Below are 15,775 nucleotides of genomic sequence, written 5' to 3'. Positions count from 1 at the left end.
GACCTAATATCTCCTTGACAGATTAGACTTGAGCTGTCTCCAGGTTGAAAACTAAAGACTGGTTGTTATTCAGACAGGTTGTTTCTGAGGTGGTTCATTCTGTCTTTTATGGAGACTTTGGTACAAGTTGGGGTGAAAAAAAAAACAGATCTTTGTAATTGCAGATTGAACTTTAGGATTCTTTTTTTTAGCTTTGTCCTGAACCTACGAACTTCATGACAAAGGCCTCTACAGAATAGGCCCTTTGGACTTATTACAGGGAATTAAAAAGCAAGGTATCTACCTCATAGGATTAAGAGACAAGTATTTATTTGCTTGCTTGTTTAAATTAAGTGAAGAGCCTTTTTTTTTTTTTTAACCTATATGGTTTTCCGACTCTATAACTTCTGAATTAAATTTATATTCTCATCAACATCTTTTGTTTTATCACTGAGTTTATCTGAAGCAGAACAGTGAATATATTGCCCATATTTACATACCTGCAACAGGGAAAACAGGTTCAAAAACTAACAGCCAGCTGCACTGCTAATGCATCACATTTCTTCACCTCTATAAAAGACCCACAAGAGATCAAAGGTTTCCTCAGAGCCTTCCTTGGAATCTACAACACTTTGTCAAAAGTTCTCCAGTTTAACAAAGCAGCTTTTCTCAATGAAATTTCTTCAGCCAGAAAATCTCTAACTGGCCTGGCCTCCTTCAAAGGCTTCATTTAGAGGGTCACCAGGGATCTAGTTTCTCCTACTTTTCTCCTTAGGAAACCAGATCATAGGTTGCTTTTTCTGGAATTAATCAGCTCTGGCTCTGCCGGAAGTACTGCTAGAACTTTTGATATTGATTACTTTGGATATTTGGGGGGGTTGTATATTCATTTTTTTGATAAATTATGAGAAATTCAGCAGTTTTATTTTATCTGAATGTGTTGACTTATTTTTGATATTCACATGTGCCCATACTGGAAGTGAGGGGAAAAAACCCAACAAAAAATAGCACCAATAGCAATTACATTTGTGCTTTTGTGTATTAATCTGACTTTGTAGGTACTAAGTTATAAATGCTGGACATTACTTTGTGGCGTGTGGCAATGTACTATCAATGTGATAACCAGTTGTTAGAATGTATTTGGCTTTTCTGCCATTATAACCATGATTGGTTCTTTTCTGCTTTTCCACTGTCTAATTAACAGAGAATTGTTAACAAGTTGTACAACTGAAGAGCAAAGATGTTCATGTGCATTTAAATAAATGAAAGGGCCCTCTTTTATAAGTCAATCAAAATCAAGCCTCTTGTAAAGTTATTTTTTTAAATTTCTTTGTCTATTTTCTCTAATCTTTCCTATACCCTTCACTCCTGAGTCTACCTTACTTGCTCTGTGATCTGTCATGCTAAAAGAATATGTTTTTCTCATTGGTTTTGCCCCAGTAATATTTTCCTGGTAAACTGTACTCTTGTCTTTCCCCACTAGATTATCTAGTTCCTTTCAATATTCTTTTTCTTTTTCTTGGTTATCTTGAGTGGAGGGCCAGAGTCTGTACTGGATGCTAAAATAATTGTTGTATCTATGACATAATCTCTCCTTATCAGACAGTTTTCAAAATGAAGGGTAGAAGTGAGAAGAATGCACCATGCATCTACGGACAGCATATTCTGAAGCGTGAAAGATACACCATTGAATCTGCTTGATTCTTCAGCAACACCAAAGACTGATTGGCACTAAAAAAGGGGGAGGGAGAAGACACATGACAGGTCACTGAGTTCAATGGAATATATTAGAGAAACTGGGAACAAAAAGCAAGGAATCTCTCCAGTCTAAATGCATACTGCTAGGTGAGGTGACTTCTTTAAGGAAAGAATCATTCTCCATTAAAAATCAGCCTTTTTAAAATGTTTGTATTTTTTTCTTTTTTACCTCTACTACAGATACTGGGAGTCTGGAAAATTCACTTTTCTGATGGTTGAAATCATGTCTGCATTTCTTATCTAAGCATGAGCTGCGTTTCCATTTGTCAGCATTGTCCTATAGCTTTATATGGCTGTTTTCCAGCTTGCTGTCTAATAAATACATTTATAGACATCAGTCATATCCCTTTTCAGCTTTTTGCTTAGCCAGACAAAAGCTGCAAAGCTTTTCGCTCTCCACTTTGAGTGGTGGCTCTCCAGTCTGCCAGCCGTTGCAGTTACACCTCTCTCCAGTTTTAGCATATTTTATTGACTTGAAGTGACAAAGACTGTATACAGTATTTCAGATAAGGCCACACTCTCAGACCTGTAAATTGCATCATTATTTCTTTTTTCTATTGTAAAAACATATAATACTGTATTTTATGTGTGTGTATAAAATACTTGGGTACATGTATTTTACGCAATAAACTTCCCCTACCCCATAATCCTTTTCCATAATGACTTTGTTTCTCATCTTAATGGAAACTATGGATTTCATATTTCTTCTCTTTATGACTGAATCTTAAAAAAAGACTGATCCCAAGACTGATTTTTGAGAGCTCCTGATAGTAAACTTTCTACAGTTTGATGCTGCTTCTTTCAATACCACTTGTTCCCATCTATCAATTAGACAATCTCTTATCCACTTTACAACTCTTCTCTTAATCCCCTGTTTCCTATGTGATGCTGTATCGTATGCAGCACAGTTATAGATCAGATGTATCACAAATCCTTTGTCTAGAAAATCAGTTATCTTATTAAAGAGAGATAACAAATTCACTTGGCACAATCTAGCTTTAGTAAATCCTTTTTGTATGTTATCCCATTTTCCACTTACCTCCCTGTCTTCAATTATTTTTTCCTTCAAAATTCCTTCTAAAGCAACTGAGGTCAAACTAATGGGTTTGTGACTACATAAGTCTCCCTTTTAGAAATGGCTCCATTTGCTACTGTCCAGTCAGACAGTATCATGCATGAATTGCTTCCTACCATGTCCAGCATTTCATATTCCCTTTCTTGTCAGAATTTTGGAATAGAGTTAATTTAATATCTCTCCTTGGCCTGGGTGAATTGTTCTTTTCGCTGTGCTTCCAATTTGGTAGTGTCTATCACCATGATGTCATTCTCATTATTTATTCTGTTTCATATCTGGTCAATATTAATGAAAGCAAATAGGAAGTAGTAATTTATTCTTTAATTGTAATAGCTTTTTCTCTATTTCCATTGACTGCTATTGTATTGGAGTCACTTTTTTTTTTTTTTAATATCTCATTTTATCTGCATGACTGTTTTGCTGTTTGTTTCAATATACCTTCCAAAATGTAGTTCAGTTCAACTATTGGCAATTTTCACTTTACCTTATATTTTGACCTCTAAAACACATTGGTCTCTGTGGACATTTTTCTCTAATCATCTTCTTGAAGAAATTCATCCTTTGAGTGGAGTAGCAAAGGAAGGAATAAAGTCACTAACAAGACTTTTTAGATTATCAAAATTTGCCTTTAGAGATATAAACCTTTATTTGGATTGTTCCATTTCATGTAAAGAAATTTCCTTCTTTCTTTTTTTTTTTTTTTTGACCAGTTTCACATAATCTCTGTACTACTTATTAAAGCAAAGACAGTATTAGTTTCAGCTCTTGCTGGCTTTTGACTGCGTGGTAAACATTTGCATTAATCTGGCCCAAATGTTTTCTGTTTGATGCATGCAAGCCAGATACTATTTCCATGAGTCTTCACTTTTTAGGCATTTTTTTCCCCACCTAAAATGAAATGTTTTAGTGTAATCATCTTTGATTTATTCCAATGGGAATTTTGTGGAATAATTTTCCCACTATGAAAAAAAAACGAAATTAAAAAAAAATAAAAGAAAGAAAGTTTCTTCTCTGATCCTAGCAGAATCCTTTTTCCTTTTTCCACCCACATCCCACATCCTCCTTCTTGGGAAATGACCTCGCATCCTGTTCTGTGGAATTGATCTAGTGACAATTTAGTTGTTTAACACAAGCTCCCCATTCATGTAGACATTATTTTTAACCTTGGCCCATTTTTTCCTTTTGTTCTTTACCCTTCACAAACATCTCTGTCATTCTCACTCATCTTATGATCCAAGTCTCCTACAATTTTTTCTGAAATTAATTTTTTCACTTTCTACCTTCAGATTTTGTTTTGTTTTGTACTTTTTCAGTCTCTGAGGCAGCAAGCAGATTCTTCAGTTTTCCTCTCTTTCCCAGACCATTGCACTTACTCTTGTTGTTGCAAGCTTCCCTGACTCACTGCTCTCTCCTGAATCATATTTATACAACCTCTCATTCAACGAGTTCCTGTAAGTCCCTAGCTGCCTATTCAGTTTGTTTCTTCTTGCATTGTTTCCTCAAATTCACAGTTTCATTCAACATTGTCTCCAGGCACATTTCTAGTAAGGTCTTCTCTTCATGAATTTTAGCAGATGACACTTCAGGCACACATATCTTTCCAGAGAATAAGACATAACCCACAGCTTCTGCATTCAGTTCACACTGTTCCTGCAATTTTTCTTGTACCCTCCATGTCTGTCTTGAATCCTTACATAGTAATTTCCTCTTACCTGTACCTTGAAGGTGAAAATCCATGTGATTTCTGGACATTTCTTTCTTTTTCTGGGCTTCTCTGATGTAAGTGGCATGCAGGTTAGTGGGACTAAGTAGTTATGCTGTTATCAGCTCGGAATACTGCAGGACAGGGGGCTGTGTATTGAAGGTTACAGAGTAATAGGAGCAAACTTGGTTCACAGTCCATCTCTTTCAAAGCCAATTATCAAACAGGATGCTGCTTTCCACAGCTATCATATACAAGTTTCACGTTGAGACAGCTTCTGAGTGCTGTCTAAGAATTCATTTGCTTTTACTTGGTGAGTGGTCACCGGAAAAAGAACAAACGAGAATATAAGTAAAACTTGGGATCTGACATACATGTAAGACATGAACGAAGAACAGGGTTGAGAAGTTCTGGAGAGTGCACAGGGAAGGATGAAATTTCAGTCAGCTTAAACATTATCTTGGTAACTATTCAGATACAGAGAGTATAGCTGAAGGATCCTCCCCTTCTCTGGATAAACTAATCTAACTCCCAAACCATGTCCAGCGAACCATCAGCATTTCTCAGATGAAGCACTCTATGGGGCTCAGGCAGACACCAATATCTAGGTCACATACAATTTATTAGAAAATTCAAATAAATTCTCCACTACTTTGTCCAATATCTGCAACAAATGTTACTGTAAATGTAATTATTTCCAAGAAGCAATTTCTTATGACTAGATTAAGTAGAGCACTTGCTATATATATCATTCAGATAGAAGCATCACTCTGGAATCAGTGTTACAAGTAAAGATTGGAATCCTACAATGAGAACTAGAGCTTTACCCCAGAAATGTGGATCAGGGACTGGAACATAACAGATGTGTTGGACTCAGCTTGATCTGCAAATGGCCTGGAGACAGAACTTAGTGCTGACTGTCCTTGTAGACAATTTTATTCTATTGATCTCCAAAGAAGCAGTATTTTACAGTAAGACACACTTCTTACAGGATAAAGTTAAACTGTTTTAACTACAGGACCTTTTGTCCCACCAAATCTCACTAAATAATAATTGTCAAAGAATGGTAACTGCATCCATTCCTGTTTTTAACCAGTTATGAAAGGACATGCAACCGACCATTCTACTCTCTTTTCATGACTTTCAGTATAATTTCTGTGTGGAATGAATAATGTAGAGGTTCACAATCTATGCTATCATGTCGAAATAACTTACTTGAAGTACTCTAAACAAAAGAAACAAAGTTTAGTTCAAGTTCCTCTTGGATTGGATGCAGGTTCAAGAGGGTTGAACATACTCTCATATTTCTCTAATCAGCTTAAGTACTGCATTTAAATCAAATCAGGAATGTGCAACAGGTAATGTTTGTGGTATTTATGGTAATAAGGGAGAAATTCTGAAGTGGTTGAATGCAAATTTTTTTGTCTCTCTTTTGTCTTGATAGATTTCAGAACACATTGAAAACACTGGCTGAAGCACACACCATTATCTTGTTAGTGATCGTCCTGCACAGAAATGCTTTGAATTCTACCTTCTTTAACTATTTTAAGGATACCTGAACACTCACAACCAATAAATCTGTCAAGCCACACTTGGAAATATCCCATCTCCATTTGTACAAGTTACTCTGTTCAAAATATTTCCATATTTAAAATCATTTACTGGGTTTTACCAGATTTATAATCGTTCGAGGCTTGCAATAGAAAACCCCAGCTGCATGACAGACTGAGTTATTAAGTGTTTATAGAAATCTGATCAAATGAACCATCAGAAGCTGAGGGGAACGGCGGGGCGGGGGGGGTTGGGGGGGGGAAATGTTGAAATCTGTCTTAAACTCCAACGTAACAGCTTTCCTCATTTTACAACTGTGACATGAAGAGGGAGCTGTAGCTCTTCCGAGACACAGCTCTGCCTGAACCAGCGTATCCAGCCGAGCACCCCGGCTCCTCTCTCCGTCCTCGCTACCCTCTGTTCCTCTCTCTCCTTCCCTCACTCACTTCCTCTTCCTTTTTTTTTTTTTTTTTTTAAATCTTTTTTTAGTTTTCCTTTTTTTTCTTTTTTTTTTTTTTTTAATCCCTGTGCCCCTGTGCCAGTTAATTTAAATGTATCTGTTCAAGTGGAGATAATCCATGCAAATCAGAGGCACTGGCTCCCAGTGCTTGATTCACAAAGAGAACTCAGCTTCAGGAGGTCACTCGTTCACAGCTGCTCCTCCCATTATATTTTTTCCCTTATTGCAGAACTGCTGCATGTATACAGTGACTGAAAGGACTCAATTTACTGCAACTGCTCCTTGGGTTTACTTTCTTTAAAGGGGGACTTACCTTCTATCAGTCTTGCTAAGGTAGGAAGTTGATTCTTCTAAAGACGTGTAATGCCTCCAGTGTTTGCTCATTATCAGATCCCTGTATAATGATGCATATTGTCAGAATTAGGTCCTAATATAACTGTGCCAGGTGCCTGGTGATTTTGTTACTTTTGTGTAAAGGTGCAACTGTTGAAACGGCTGTTTTACTGTTTATTTACCCAGTGCTGTGTACTCCCCTGTCCCCCGTCCCCGTTCCCCCTTCCCCACCCCCTTTCATTTTGCTTTTCATAATGGCAGGTAAGATCTTAGCACAGCAGCTTTCTAATTTGCAAAATCTAATCTTCAGTCAAGTTTGTATTTATTTTTTTTTTAAATATTTTCTGCTTTTGTAAGCTAATGCAGTGCTCTGTACCCCCAAAGGAAACATCAAGAGACATTTCTGGTCTGAAACATTATTAAAACGCTATCTTTGGAGCACAACAAACTGTTGAAAGGTTTTAAACAAAAACAGAAAGGTCACCTTTTACTCTGCAGTGCTGTAAACAAGAAAACGCCAGGCCTCTCTGCAAATGGGCCTGTCATAATTTCAGACCACAAGATAAACAAATAGTTAAAAGGATTGCCACCAGAAGTGGTGAAATGGAACCCTTGCAGATCTCTGTTAATATCTATTGTTTAGAAACGTTGGAGAGGCAGTGCTTGCTCTACAAACAAAGTGCAACTCAGAGACAACTATTTGGATATGATTCTTAAAAAAACTCCTTAAGAAAAGGAAAGTCAGGCACTACTTCCGTAGTTACATTCTAACTTTGACCACCCCTCACATGAAATACTGAGCTGACACGTCTGACAGCACACACTGGTTTTATGAAAGCAGACAGTAAACCTTACACTTACTTATGTGCATGTCTTTGAATTTGTTGGCACAATTTTAGGGATGCAAACTATAAAAATAACTATAAACCAAACTTTGGATGTATTACATTACAAATAATGCATTTTAAAAGTAATATGTTGGAAGAAAATTAGAATTATTCTGACTTACATTTGTCCCACAGTAAAGTTCTTGTTTGTTGTCATGCACAGCTAGAATTAAGAAACAGTGATTAGATCTGAAGCCACTCTGGTTTTGTACAGACTTACTAACACACCCAAGTTGATCAAATAACATTTCTGTGAAGCTTTAGACAGAGATTAAAGTGAAACAGAGAGAGCAGTTGATCAGTCAGGAAACAGTCTAAGATACTCCAAACACAGCCTTTCTAGTATCTTCAATACTAGAGGTACACATTTTCCATTTTATCTCTCTGGATTATAAATTTTTGGCTAGCATGCTTCAGGAAAGATGACTTGCTCAATATATTAAGTATTTTAGTGCCTAAATTGCTCATCTTTTCTCTCTGATATGCAATCTGCTTTTCAGAAAAAAAAAATGCATTTTGAGTTCAGAATACAGTACAGACCCAGAGAACCATATCATTTTTAGAATAGAGAAGACATCTACACAAGTATTGCTGTGTAGAGAGCAATCTTCCTTTCTCTGGCATTTGTTAGGTTACTGTACATAGAATTTAGCAGATAAATGTTTTTTGCTGCATGGCATTTTGGAGATCCTATTGGTATGCAGGTTACTTTTCAAGGATGGCAACTGAAGAAAGAAATATGTTTTATCGCAGTGTGCAATAAAAGCCCTTCACAATGATGTAAGTGGAGCCTGACCTTTCATTCTTATCCTGTAATTAGAATTTTTATTAACTCTTTCAAGTGCATAGATTTTTGCATAAATTAATGTTACTTTGGGAGACAGAGTATGTATTTTTGATCTATGGGTTCTAAAAGTAAAATTTTAGAATCATTTTTAGAGAGAAGAAAAGAAAGAAAGCTATTCTTCTGAGCAACTTGTTACACAAGAAAAGAGATTTGACACAGGCATCCTTCCTCCTCAAAAAAAAAAAAAAAAAAAAAAAAGGATGGGGGAAGGCATTTCTAAATAGAGACTTCTATGGTTTTGTGAAAGGGGAATGGACTTCAGAGAAGAGAGCTGAACTTAAGGAAAGACATTAAGGATCATTTGTTTGACTGAGTCCCTGATCAGGAGAAAGTTGGGAAGTAAAGGTGATCCCTGTGGAGTATAGCAATATACAGAGATGGGATTAGATGACTCACCACTAGAGATACGAAAAAGGGAGAAAAAAGCTTTTCCATGGAAGATATTTTTGTAAGTGTATTAAAATATTGTTGCAGGAGAGAGTTATTTCTTGCTTCCTTTCTGCCTTTTTACTGACTGACCAATGTTTCACAGGGACAAAATTGTACCTTAGTGAGTCAGCAGCAGTGTTTTGTATAGTACTGAATTTGTGAGTACTGAATTTGCTTGTAGGTTCACCAGGTTTACCTGACATAACTCAGTTTAATTCCTTGATACATTGAAATAAATGAGAAGGAATCAGGTGTTTAAGTTGTTGAGGCTTCTGAAGGTATTTTTGGCAAACTGTCAAAGGAATGAATCTGTGTTTTATTTCAGCATACTTTATACTATACAGTTTTCTAAACAAGGTTGTCTGTCCTTCTATGGCCAGTTCCTTTTATCTATTGGTGTAGTCTGCTCCTCTGCCTTTGCAAAGTTGCCATTGCTATAATAACTCAGTTAAATGTCTCTTTAAGATAAGTTACCTAATACTGCACTATAGTGTGCCTTGCAGCAGAATCTATAAGATGGAGTAAACTTCGTAGCTGTATATAATGCAGAACTCTTAGTCCCATCAGGCTTTTTTTAGCTGGTTTTAACAGAAGACATTTAAAAAGACAAAATATCATCTTAAAAGGATACTATAGAGATTGTTAATAAATTCCATCCAACTTCTTAACGGTCTTAGTTGTTTTCCGCTCTAAGAAGGTACATTTTCTGAACTATGCATTAAAATATTCCAGAGAAGGAAGATAATTTGAGAACCTTAAAAAGTAAGGTAAAGAGCTTTTGAGAAAACATACAACTATAAATGGGAAATCTGATTGTCATCAAAGTCCTTGGACTAATTTGTCATTAATACTTTCTATAATTGCCTACAAAGAATGTGTTCCCCACAGCTTCTCATCCAATTGCATACACACTTGTAATCGGAGTCTCCTTTTTCATCATTGTTTTGTGCTGTAAAGTAGATTAATAAAAAGGTACATCGCAAAGTACAGACCTTGCAGTTCTTTTGCAGATAATGCATGCTATACCTCTAGGGGTTAAAAGCTGATTCAGATCTGTAACTTGCCTACTGACAGCCTTTGAAGTTGATCCTTATTTATTTATTTATTTTGATCTAAGGGTTTAGATTGACATCCTTTTATATGTTTGGAATTCTTCAGCAGATGTAAAATGCTTGGTAATGACTGAAATTAACCGGAGGCTCTATATAGCCATCTTCCCCAGGAGCTACACTGAAGCTTTAGTAACAATTGAGTACTTTATGTAAAAAAAAAAAAAAAAAAAAAATAAAAAATTCTCCTGAGAATATTTCATTTTTCTGTCTGATAGTACTCCATGTAAAATTTCTAGACATGTTTTACGTCAAGCTGGACCCTTTTGCTTCCCTCTATCCACAATACCTGTTCTGAGGAGTCTACATGAAAATTTTCACAGATGAAATGTACTAAAGGAGGGTCAGATAAAAAGAAAATAAATGCAGTGGAAATTAATCTTTAAATGGCAAGCCTCTGAAACATTGAACTTGCTTATCTGACTTTTTGTTGGAGAGTGTTATCTCTTGATGAGAAATGAGCAAGACCGGTCCACACTGGAAAAGTAATTGTTGCTTTACTTCTGTCTGTTGATTTGGGATAACTCGAACTGTCTCCCGCTTTTTTTATTTCTCTCAGTGTGAAAAGATTAACTATTAGAAATGCAGCCAGTAGGCATCTGACTCAAAAACAATGATCATTTGACCTCTGGACACAAAGTGTCTAACCCAAACAAAAATCTAAGCAACCTCAAATATCACTGAATACTAGAAATACATAGAATGTGGGTCAATAGAAATTCAACACTTAGAAATCAAAACAAAATAAACCACCAAAATCACTTGGTTAGATTAGCATTTGTTTCTTCTTTCCACACCAGAGTATCTCATGCTGAAGTTTTGTCCAGTGTGCTTGACATAAAAAAAAATTGTGGCAAAATGCTTCATTAGTTTTAACAATTGCATCTGAAATGTTAGGAAGAGGGATAAAGGGAAAAAGAAGGGCAAAAGATACATAAATACCAAACCAATACATACTTACTTCTCAAATGTTGGGTTTTATACGAGACAAAGAGTACATAAGAATTAAGATGTATTTAAAGTCTGTGTGATGCTGCCACTGTTTTATATAAAGGTTAAATTTGTCATGTAAGGGACTTTGTATCTCCCACTGTTCTAATTCTACTAGTTCAGTTGCAGAGGAGGTGGTTTAACCTTAGGGAGAATGTTACATGAAAGTGAATGGATAAAAATCCCTCAGTAGCTAGCCACTTTTTCTTACTTCTCTTCCTACCAAGTTATGAAAGAAGAACGTAAAAGAGACAAAACACATCCATGTGAGACAAAAGTCTGAAAGAGGGATGCAGGTTCTGTCTCTGGAGAAATAAAGCTACTCAGAACAGGCGTTGGAGCCAGGACTTCAATATCTGACTTACCCCTACGGTATAGTCTATGAGTTGGAAACTACCCTCTAAGGAAGAGTGTGAAATACTTGTTAAAGTCAAGTAACATCCCCCATGCAATTTCTGATACCAGATCTTTGCACTATCTGCCTTAAATGAATTCCTAGAAGAGTAATAGTATGGTGTTAATTGACAACCTAAATTCTTTTTAAAAAGAAAGCAATTTCAGAATGTGCTTTGGTGAACCTGAGGATATATAATTCCCATCATTTTTGCAATGGAGGCAGAATGGTTTACTTGGAGCATACAGGGGAGGTACATTCAGTTTTTCTCACTACAACTTCATTGTCCGTGTTGATCAGTGAACAAGCAGCTCAAAAGGGGGAATCCACAGGGACCCCATGTGTAAGCGACCCTTGTACCACATTTCCGACACCTGCATCAAACTTTTCCAATGTTCCAGTAGCTTCTGCACTTCCTGTGCAGTGATTTGAGTTACCTGTTGTCTCCTTTTTTAGGGGATGGAGGGAGGCTCAACAAAGAGATGCCTGAAAGTTAAAGGAATTTAAATATTGAGCTTGCCAGAATATTATGCAGGCAATAAATGGCAAGATCAGAAGTGTTTCACAAATACATGTTATGTCTCTAGTTTTCATGTGGAGCAGTCAGGACACAGACACAGGACTATGGAGGTAATAGGAGGGACAGCCAAGGAAAGACTGCTTAAAAGTACAAGATGTAGTTTACAGCCAGAACATTTGGGTTTAATTTATTTAGATATTACGTTAATAGATTGTGAAAAACTAAATACAGCATGGTATTTCTGGGGATCTTCCCTGTCTTGTTTGGCATGTGCCTTTTCTCTGATGTTCCAGTCTCTCCCACAGACTTCCCTCTATCGCCTAAAAAAATCCACCAAAAGTGTATCATAAAACCTGTTTAATTTCCTATAAAAGATTATACTAAGTGTGCTTTTAATGTAATGATGTCAGTGGTGGATGATAACATGTATTAGGTAGTGCAAACGGCTGATGATCTGTCAGGATAAATCTGTTTATTTCAGAAATAGCAGTCTGACAACCCCCTGTTGTTAATCATGAAAGTACATGCTAATGCCAGTTACTGTTTGGTAGCAGTCCCTCCAAGAAATGTGTATGCTAGATGTTTGCTTTGAAATTGAATTTGGTCTTTAGACCAAATTTTGCAATTTTTTTGTTTATGTATTTTGTTTTGTTTTGGTTTTAAAAGAGAGGCTAGGGCAAAACTGCTGATCTACAACTTAGGTTCACAGCAATTCAGAGGAAGGAATGACTTGTGAAAAGAGAGAGTGGATTATAGGATTACACAGCGGTTCAGACTGTGCCCCATGGCAGGGTTCATCTTTAGTAATTTCAATGCAGACCCATTAGTGGTGAACAGAAAAAAGGCAAAAGGAAATTTAGGGAGTTCTTTTTCCCTAGGAGTCATTCTGCTTCTATTTGTTTATTTATTTTTCAGTATTTACAGCAGTTCCTAATTATATCCTGAACTAAAAAGACCATATCCAGACGATGCTCATACCATTCCTCTTTAATGAGGTAAATGGCAAAGAGGACGACACAGCTTTTATAATGTTGTGAATGTGATCCAGCTTTTGTGTTGCAGAAAATGAATGTGATGTATTTTGAGTAAAACATAAGTGGAATACTGTGGTACAGTTTGTAAAATTTTAGATAAAGAGGTATTTTTTCCGACTTTATTGCATTTTGACCATTTCATGAATGCCATGAAATGCTGAACAGCATAATAAAAATTGGTATTTATATTGACATTTCATGATTCTAAGTATAAGCTGAGAAAATCTAAACAGACTTCAGTATCTCTGCAGCTGTTTCTCCAAATCCATGTGAGTTCTGGCTAATTCACTTTTTCTCCCTGCATACCCTCAATTGGCCCTAATATAAACATCTCTCTCTAAAGCAATTTCCCCCCGGAAAATTATGCACATCTTCATCTTAATTCAGAATTTACATGTGTACTTTGCATATTTTTGCATCAGTATGTGTGTTTTAAATTAGATAAAGGTCACTGTCATTCATAATCAAGAAGAAGGTGTATAAAAGGTCAGGATTCAATAAAAAACCCTGATTAGATGTAGAGGTTTGTTCATATGATTCAGTATATCATTGGATAAGTGGAAATCATGAGTCAACAAATTAACCTTGATATAATAGGTTACTTGCTTCATTAGGATCAGAAATGAGATTCACTTTTTTTCTTTCCAATGTACTCTTTGTTTGTCTCCATAATAAGAAGAAATACTGTGGTGTTGATAGTTACACAACTATTTTTATAATTTAATTTGGCCTAAAATGCAACACAAATGGCAATTCTTGTGTCAAAGGAAGTGAGTCGCCAAATACATTTACTATGATTATAAATATCTATGAAATTAAAATTATCCACTGTAAAAATAGGTAAGTTAGTTAAAATAATGGCCTGTATGTTTCATATAGGCTTTATCTTAAGCATACTTAAGAACCAGTGATGAATGAGGCTTTTAAGGTCTAGTGCCAGGAGGAGATCTGGATGCCTGAACTATGTGCAAGGATAAATTTGCACTCCACATAGTGGTTCTTCCACAAACTTTCCACATGTTCTTGGGTAAACCACGTAGACTGACTATGCCTTTACATCCATCTACAAAAAAAAGGAAGAATAGTTACAGTGCTTATATTGTAGGAATGTTTCTGTTTCTGCAGGCATGGATTTACTAGTAGGGCTAAGGAGATTTTAGGATTTCCGCCACTACCCTGTTCATTACACCATATTCCCGGTCAGTTATTGCAGTCAAAGTGGCAGTATTGTGGACCTCTGCACTTGAAAATATCTAAAAATTCTCTAGCAATATTCTACAGAATAAACAAGAAATATCCAAAGTGAAAGGAGTCCATATTTACAAAATAATCTGGCCTAGGAAAGACAGCATCATTTATATAAAGTGATAATGTCGTATTCTCAACATCAGACTGTACAAACTTGGTGCAGTTTTTATGACTCCAACCTAAACTTTTCCAAACTGATTTTTTGGCAGGTGTTCTTTTTGTTGGGTTTTTGTTTGTTTGGTTGGTTGGGTTGGGTTTTTTAGGGTTTTTTTTAGTTTGGGGGTTGGTTTTGGGGTGGGGATTTTTTCACTGGAAAGTGTTGCAACTATTTCAACCTGTACCATAACAGAAAAATCTATTACAAAAGCAACATTACCATTAAAATAGTTATACGTATCAATGTTTCAGACTTTGTTTATTTCTTTAATCTTTCTTCATGTCTGTGTAGAATAAATATCAAGTTACTACTTGTTCTTTTTTTTTTTTTTTCTCCTTGGCAGCATTCTGTACCTATTAAACCCTAAGTATGAAAGAAAATTAGACTTGCCTGTTACCACTATAAACTTTCACCCAAAAGTTTTCAAATAACATGTAGGTAATCTCTCTTCTATAAACATTGAGACTTGTGGTTGCTCATAATTACAGCTGCAAGCATCCCAATTTAAACTGACTCTTTTCTGATGTTCGTATACCTCATTCTTTCCCAAATATAATGGAAAGAAAAGACACCAAACTATGGTAAACTGTCCTCATTTACAATATTGTTTGGATTGTATGCATTTTTCATACAGTTATAGCATTAGTGTATTATTTCATTTTTTTAAGATCAGTTGAGCATGAGCAGGACTTTCAGATTAGGCCTTAGCAGGTGAGATTGTAGTATCTGTTCCTGATAACTAAAAGGATCATACAACTGTTTTGGTTTTGACCAGGTTTAGCTTACTGTAACTCCCAGCTTCTGGTTCTCTTGTGTTTCATAGGTTTAGAGCCCCATGTGGTTTGATTAGTGCCCAACCTTACAAAGCCCCATTGTAGGCAAACTCCTGATATATTCTGGGTTTGGAGGTACTAATCTACAGAACAACATGGAGTACATGAAGTGTGTACCTCCATAGAAGTCTATATATATTAGGAATGCACTTTGGAAGGAAATCTCCTGGTCCTACCATTGCAGAAAGCCACTAGCTTCATTAAGCAGAACTTGCTCTTAATAAAGCCATTCTGTCTGTCTTGAATCACCTTCATTTCCCTTATTAGAGCTTCTAGGAGGATCTGTTCCATGATCTTCCCAGGCACAGAGGTGAGGCTGATAGCTTGGTAGTTTCTTAGGTGCCCTTTTCAATGTTGTTTTTTTTTTTAATGGATGTAATGTTTCCCCTCTTACAGTCACCACGGACTTCACCTGACTGCCATGACTTTTAAAATATCATGGAGAGTGACTTGGCAACTACATCACAGG

The sequence above is a fragment of the Dryobates pubescens genome, chromosome 11, assembly GCF_014839835.1.
Source record: "Dryobates pubescens isolate bDryPub1 chromosome 11, bDryPub1.pri, whole genome shotgun sequence".
Classification (NCBI taxonomy): Eukaryota; Metazoa; Chordata; class Aves; order Piciformes; family Picidae; genus Dryobates; species Dryobates pubescens.
The sequence above is the reverse complement of the archived record's forward strand: the minus strand, read 5'-3'. Positions refer to the sequence as shown.